This window comes from Cebidichthys violaceus, unplaced genomic scaffold (genome assembly GCF_023349555.1).
Source record: "Cebidichthys violaceus isolate CVI_PGR_0920_01 unplaced genomic scaffold, fCebVio1.0.p SCAF_6, whole genome shotgun sequence".
NCBI lineage: Eukaryota > Metazoa > Chordata > Actinopteri > Perciformes > Stichaeidae > Cebidichthys > Cebidichthys violaceus.
Window position 1 is genome coordinate 8,038,660 of NW_027176816.1, and position 8,443 is coordinate 8,047,102.

Sequence of the window (8,443 nt, forward strand, 5' to 3'; positions counted from 1 at the left end):
CTGTCATTTACTGACATGAAAACTTTCTCACTAGAACAAGTTGCTGCTTAGTGTTCGTACGCAAATGCTTCGTGTTGTATTGGGGTGTGATTACATGCACGCCTCTCCTTCCATCCACATAAGCTCCCTCTCTCACTGTACACATGAGCTCTGACGTTGTGTTTATCCGCTGTCAGACAGATCAGACCCAGAGCTCAGCAGACAGCACGAGCCAGCTGATAACTGCCACCGCCACAATCACATCACCTTATGCAACAGAGTGCGTGTGTGCGTGTGTGTGTGTGTGTGTGTGTGTGTGTCTGGACAGCATACTGTAGTTGCTCTGTGCCGAGTGCCCACACTGACTGACGACAGCAGTTTTAGCAGAACAGGGAGACGCATGATCACTTTTAGCTAGTGTTTCAGAAGTCAGGTGAATGGAACTTAAAGTGTCTCTCCATTCAAAAGCCTTTTACATTAGTATCAAACACTGTATGCTAGAGAAGTCGCAGTGTAAAGTGTGCTCCTTTACAGAGAACAGCTGAGCTAAATGAGCTGCTAAAATTCATGTCAGTAACAATTGAAATGTCCCAAAAAAAAGTATCAAAGCTTGCCTGCAGCATAATCTACTTCTCTGTCCATTCACCTGCTCAGTATTCATCAAACAGTTATCATTTTAGCAAAATAATTACATTTACCCGCTATCTACACATTTGGGTATAAATAGGACGCCACATATAGATGAATTGCATATAAGTGATTATTCAGATTGTTCTGAATGGGAGAATATTGTGATATTTCCTTGTAAGAGTTAAGCATACATCTTCCGGTAACATAAAAAGAAAAGAAAAGAAAACATATGTATGGCATGTACTTCTTTAATTTAAAATAGAATATTTGTGAGGCAAGTTTTGAATAAATTGTACATGAAATATCAAGAGAAAGAAAAGAAAAGCCTAAAGTTTATCCTGTTGAAGCGCTATTTGTTTCTCATCTCCCAGGCTCAAATATAAATGTTTTTATGTGAACAGCCAACTCCATCCTGCTTCATCCATATTTACAAAATACTGTTTTGTTCCTCCACTCATATATTCAGATTTTTCCCTTCTGTTTGTGAAAATGTAGACAGGAACCAGGTAGCTTGTGTCTGTGGGACATTTGCGTGCTTAACATGTATGAAAAGAAATGATCCAATTATTGGAGTGTTACTATCAAAACCTTACCAGACATTTTGGACAGCATAAAAAACACCCACTGATCACAATATTTGCCAATTCAGACGAGAATTGTTCTATAAAATGTGAAATACAGTTTGTGTAAATTTATAATATCTCTACCTCTATTTCTCAGCCTAAATTAACTGTTTAAAACCTGCTGGATTATGTGAAAAATGCATTGACAAAAAGCAAAAAATAGTCTGCCTTGGCTCATAAAAAGCTGTTGTCTTGGAGATACATGTTTTTCACAAGACCGGAACCCTGTTGTTTACAAATAAATTTAAATGTAAGATTATTAAAATAATAAAACATGTTGAGACTTTATTTTTTGGTATCTACTCACATTCTTCTGGGATAATTGGGGCTTGGACTGCTGAGCTCAGATTTAGTAAAATCTCGACAATTTAAAATCAACATAATTGGAAGGGAGGCCTTTATTTTGAGAAGAAAGTTCAGAGCAACATGACTCTCCTGACCCGGTGCTAAAATAACTCCTCCCCATGAATTTGAGAGGAAGGATATAACTTTACAGCCCAAATTAATGTGATCAGCTCCACCTTTCATCTTCAAAACAACAACAAAAAAAAAGAAACGAGCGTGCGGCAACTCCAAGAGCGAGGGAGGTGACTCTCCCTCCCACCTTATGACTCAACATTGTAACATTATTAAGCAAAAGCCAGGAGCAATCCAGGGAAGAGGAGGGAGAGGCACTCAGGCAGAAAGGACACATGCTGTGGAGTAATGCAGCAACACACAATCACTCACAGCCCCACACAAAGCTCTACAGAGTCACTCTGGTCCACCCTAAACCTTTAGCTTCTCCGTTCCTTCAACTCGCAGCATAAAAGACAGTACAGGAAAATACAGGAGCCTATTGACAAATGATTGATACTGGCCTCAATTCTGCATAGTTGGACCCTAATTAAAGACAAAAGCTTGGCAGTTGGCCTCAGTTACACCATGATGGTGTGTCTCCGATACAAATACACAGTATAATAAACGATTTTTCAAGATCTGGAGGAAATTGTGAGCACAAGTTATTTGTTTTGTCTCTATGCCACCTTCCTGGCTTTTAAAATATTTTAGATGTCATTTTGAACACATTTCCTCAAATCTGATGTTTGGTGTCCTTGGAATTGTTGAGATCTCCGCTAGAATTTTAATTAAATTTGTGTGAGTGTGAACAATGTTTGGCTGCACAGGGGGAGTTTGTCATGGTTGACCCTGCCAGGTCAGTGGAGTTTAAGACGTCAACAAGAAGAAATGGCATTCTTACTGTATTTTTAGGGGGGTTGGATGCAGGTGAACATTCAGCAACTGTGACAATAAAGGGAGGAATTCTCACCACTAACATTTCGATCTGCCTCAAACACTTTCCATATTTTGGCAATCCTGTGTGCTATGAAACTCCCTTTGAAACATATCTCTGAAAGCATTTTATTTATTTATTATTCACCACTAAAGTTTGGTCCTTGCTGCATTGACGTGAAACCTTCTTATTATGAGAAGCACTTTTTCAATTCTGCACCTGGCCGCTCCGAATCTGGGCCACATGTTGGTTTAGCTGCTGAGGGGCCGTGAGTTAGCTCCTGTGGACTTCCTGTGTTACATCTCATCTTGTGATTAAAAAAACCACATCCCATTTAAAACCCATCAACTGCTGGCCGTATGAGACTTGTTGCAGCAAAGATGTTTTGCAGCTTGCAGTCTGTTTCCTTCTTAAGTGTTATGGAACGCTGCTCCCCTGAAGGCGTACTGACTGCAGCCATCTGCTCAAGCTCTTTCTAGCTATGATATTTCTTTGACAGAAGCTTATTTCCACAATATACTCTCAGGATCAACATACCTGTCCTCCTCCAGGATTCCCACTCCAATGCCTTCACTGAGTGAGATATCTTTCCTGTTAATGATACAGTGTGTAGGCAAAATGTATGGAGATGTCATCTCTGGTTTTTGCATATGACACATGTGAAGAGCGGAGCATAAAAGTCAAAAGTGGTCTCTTGGTGTTGAAGACATACCGGTGTCCAACTTTTGACTCCTATTACCATAACTACAGTAAATCTAAAACTTACAGGGAGATTTGAAAAGATCTGATTCATATCAATACAGAAAATGAATGTAAAAATTGTAATGTTATGTTTTCCATCTTAAAGCTGCTATGCGTAAACATTCTGATGGCATCATTTGAAAGGAGCTGAAAAGGCATATCTGGGTGCTCTGGACGTCACAAATTTACTCTGTGTGCAAAGCACACCAAATGTTATAAATGTAATAACTATCTATGAATAAATGCACAAGGTTTAGCTCAGGCCTAAAAATAACAAGACATGCCTTCAACTGGCTGTCATAACAAACAGATTCTGGCTGTGCCATCAGGCCTGAAGTATGCATCACGTTGACTGAAATAAGCATGAGTGACTGCTGTTGCTGCAGGAGCCGCATATACTTAAACAGTGTTCAGAGAAGATCCAGCTACAACAATAACACAACTGCTGAAGCCAACTGCAATTGTGACTAAAACATTAAAGCTCCGTAGGAATCCACAATACAAATTCAGTATCTTTGTCTAATAATGAGTGTCTTTCCTGCTTTATTTTCCTCTGAGAGAGTGAGGTGAGATTAAAGCCACCTGATAACATTCTCCAAACTTTCTTTCTCATTTTAATTCACCCAAAGCGGGTGGAATGTGCTGAAATTCCTCCCTGAGGAGGTTTGGGAGGGAAGAGAAAGATGCACAGCCAGCAGCTGCCCTGGCATTGATTTATGAAACAGACTCCAAGCTCTTAATTTCAAAGCTGTATTTATGTCTCTGTTTTCTATTCAGCAGATGAGATGAGATGAGATGAGATGAGTCTGTAAACCATAACATAAACTCTTCAATACATTTTTATAGGCAGATTAATCTCAGTGTATTTGTATGACTATATTTATAACATGTTTGGATGCTCTGTCGATTTAAGAACCTCACACACTATGAACCTCCAAACAGACCATTAAAATGCAGGGTAAAGGACTCAGTGGCGGCTGAGTGTTTGTGGTCTTTGACCCCGGATAAATAATTGGAGCAGTGAAGCCGGTACAGCGTCCTGCTGAATGCTGGGAATGCGTAGAATGACTCAGCGTTCTCGGGAGGAGTTGGCAGAGTGGACATCCATCACGCCACTACGGTCCGGTGGTAGCCTATAGGAACGCTCTGACTATTGGCTCACTGTGCAGGCAGAGCTGACTACTGGGAAAATATCGCTAACCTTGTTCAGTCCAGGGGCCAAACCCATCTGAAGGTAGGAAGGAGTTATTAGTGGAATTAGCAAAGATTTAAACCATGATAATGTCTCAAATGACACAAACACAGCACAACTTGATGGTGCCTGCACCACCGACAAACCTATTAGTACCTTAAGATGCCAAGATGCCACATCACATTGAGATGTTTTTGTACTTTCGCAGTATGACAGGATTTTTGGATCTCATAGGACCACAAACAAGCTCTCCTTTCCAGATGGCAAGTAATTAACCAGGGAGAAATCCGTTAACGAAGAGAAAGAAAAAACTCTCCGCTCTGAGTGACGTCAACTGAAAAATAAAGGGGGGAAGGGGGATGCATCTTGTTGTTGCCATCACCATCACTGCTGTTGTCTGTAGCTATGGCTACCGCATCCTCCCTGTTCTACCACACATGCATGGGATGGACAAAATACCAGGAAAACGTTTTCAAATTAATGCAATCCAATCGTGACAATACCACAAACTAATTTCCATTGTGTTGACCTCTCTGTCAAAGCATCAATAACATTTTACAGGTGTTGTGTTAACCTCCCGTAGGTGTGTTACATGATATCGCCAATTTTAAAAAAAGCCGCCTTACAGTTTCTTGTTTAATGACGTATAACACATGGTTGCTGACGCACGGACACAGAGACTGGCACACCAGCCTCTGGAGCTGCTCACTGTGACGCCCTGGATGACCTACACGTAACAATTTGCAAATGCATATGTCAATACTAATCCCTGAAAGCTTTATTGGCATGAATGGATGGGACCCAACACTGCCAAAGCATTTCAGTACATCAATAGGCTGATGGTGATGCACAATAATGAACCAACTGGATCTTATGCAACAGTGTAATTGATAACTGACACAGCAGCCACTGTAACCTGCAGCACCTGTTCTCATAGATGATGCAGATAGTAGTGACTGATCTGATCTGATGTCTATGTTACCAGATGATTATCTGCAGGATTTGGCATATCCATAAACAACCACACACACACACATACAACACACACAAACAAAAAGTGTTCTTTTATTGACATACTGTACAAAATATGTACTTGCTCATTTTCTCACCTCACCCTCACACAAACACACACACTTCAATCACACTTTCACGACACAGTGGAGGTGGTTCTGAGGTGCAGGTGCCGTTGCCATGGCAACAATGGGCAAAATTCTTGCAGTGAATCATGAGTTCACTGTCAGTTCACTCTCTGCCCTGAGATCAGGTCCTGACCTCATCAGGGGAACCTTGAGAATAGTGTGTGAGAGAAGCCAGTGTAAGTGAGATTCTGCACATGCAACATGTTGCTTTTTTTACCTCACTTTAACATCCTCTGGTTCTCAGCTCTCTCCATGACACCCGTGTCCTCGGGTCCTACACTTTAAATTAGTGAGCACCTGTCCCCAGATTATTTTATGCTGAGACAGATTCCTGGAATACCCTGGACAGAATTATCCTGAGGGCGATGCAGAAAGGAGGAATGGAGCTGGGAGCCATTTTTTTTGGGGGGGGGGGGGGGTGTACATTAATGTCTATTTTGAACTGTGTCAGTATCCTGGCAGTGGCTTGGCTTGTTAGTTATATATGCATCTGCCAAAAGTGAGGGCATTGTATTTGACCTCTTCTCTTAACGCATCAGTTTTAGGGTTAAGGTTACAATAAAGGTAAGGCTTGAATCAGGGATTACAGGTTGACACATGGATGTTGTGTGGTTATGTATTTCCTTTTGTGCGTTGATATGTCTCCATGTTGTCACTCAAATAGCAAAAACCTTTTAACTCCAATTTTGGTGTTTTTTATTAACAGTTGCAAACTCCTCTGAGAGTTGAAAACCAATTATAGGTTTTGAGTTTATATAAACATTTTCATTTAATTTCCATTTTAAGAATAATAAAAAAATGTAGCCAGAGAACCAAAATCTGTTTTATTTGAATAGTTTATTTTTCTTAGACCCTGAAGAGGTTTTTGAGAGAGTCACTTGTCACTGAGAGTGCAACTGTGTTTTTCTACGCGTGTGCTGCTAGGTTTCCTAATAGAGCCCCAATGAGAGCCGTGACAGCCTATTTACAGTAGCATCCCATGGGCCTGGGCTGGTGCTCTATGGAAAATATACCCAAACCTCTTGTGGGTGAGCAGGCATCGCATCTCATCAAGAGGACGGTTGCATTATCCCCAGAGTGAAATGTGCAGCCTTGACCAAATAAGATTATTCATTCACACCTATGAATGCGGGGGGGTGTGCTTGAAGGGAAACGCACTTTGAGTCTCCCATTCATCTCAATCTGGGATCCAACTGTACAAATATGGAAGCACGAGAAGCGTGCAGTGTTTAATGAGACTGTGCGAGGCTGTCGTTAGTGCAGGGAGAGGCGCTGGATTATTGATGCCTCTGAGCTACTCTGCATGGGCTCATTTCTGGTCGCCTCCTCAGGGACGAGGTGTGCTCACTCACCTCTAGTCTGGGTGACAGCCGGGTATGAATTACCCCCCCCCCCCCCCCCCCCCCCCCCCCCCCCCCGCTGACACTGCAGCAAATGGCCAGCAGCTATGCATTTTAATATGGAGACAAGTCAGGGAGAATCAGAGGAAGGATAAACGAGTGGTAGAAAAAAGACCAGAAGAACTGCATGTGTGTGTGTGTGTGTGTGTGTGTGTGTGTGTGTGTGTGTGTGTGTGTGTGTGTGTGTGTGTGTGTCTGTATGCATGCGGCTGTTGTGAGTGCTTTTCTGTTGGATGAAAAAGAGCCAGAAAGATAAAACAGACGAGGAGTGGCAGTGAGATAGGGGGAAGAAGAGAGATGAGAGGAGAGAGCGAGTTGGAAATCAATAATTAAAAGGTCACGTGGCGAGAGAGAGAGAGAGAGAGAGAGAGAGAGAGAGAGAGAGAGAGAGAGAGAGAGTCTTTTAACTAAATAATACCTTAATCCCCCATTAGCATGCAGCAGCCAAAATTTCCTGCTTCTTCATCACATGAGGTCACAGGGGATGCCGGCAGTGATGCACCATGGGATTTATTCATGCAATATTTCTATCGTGCTATATGAGTCCGCACACACTATATACACTGAAATAGTTCTGAGTTGACATGTGCCTGTGATGTACTGTAAATTACTGAATAATGCATACTGTAGTGTGCTTCTATCAGTTGACACACACATTATAAAATAAACGCACACTTGTGTGTACTTTTCAGTAGGATGAATTTATTGTTGGGTTTTGTATTTACAGGGGGTTTGTTGACAATGAGAAGAATATAAAACAACACCAGACTCATTCTTTATGGCCACTCATTTTAATTCCTAATTTAAATTCCTAATTAATGTTATTTTTTATGATATTAAGTTCTTTCTCTTCCTTGAAAACAGCAGTTTGACACAGTCTTCATCAGCAAAAATATTACGCTTTACTTTAAGCCAACATGGATGAGAAGTCCTAAAAGTGGTAAGCTTGTAAGTGCACATTGAGTTAGGATGGTTTTTGTTAAATGTTATCCTGTTTTGTTTTTCGAGTTTGGTATGTAAAAACACATTTATTTATTTGGTTAAAGACAAAAAGTCTAGTTGATCACATCAGACTGAATCTTTAAATTGGCCTTGAAAAGATGGTTTCCAGTAATATTGCTGAGTAATATTAGTATTAATAATGAGTTATATCATGAAGGGAGCTTAAACATGAAAGCCTAGCCACTCTGCCTCTGAACATATATCTCCCTATATCTCCTTCCTTATGTGGTCTTACTTATTGTGTTGTTTGTTGTGCAGAGTGGATGCATTATTCAATTATCAAATAAATTCAATTAGTCAATCAAATACCCCATTTAGAAACCCAGCGTAATCAGTAAGTGCATCTCTTACTGTCTAACTTGGACAAGAGTCAGACTTTTGTAAGGAAAAGGCAGAGCTTAACAAAATCTATAATGAATTACCACAATTAATCTAATGGATGCATTAGGAGCAGCTTTCCCCCG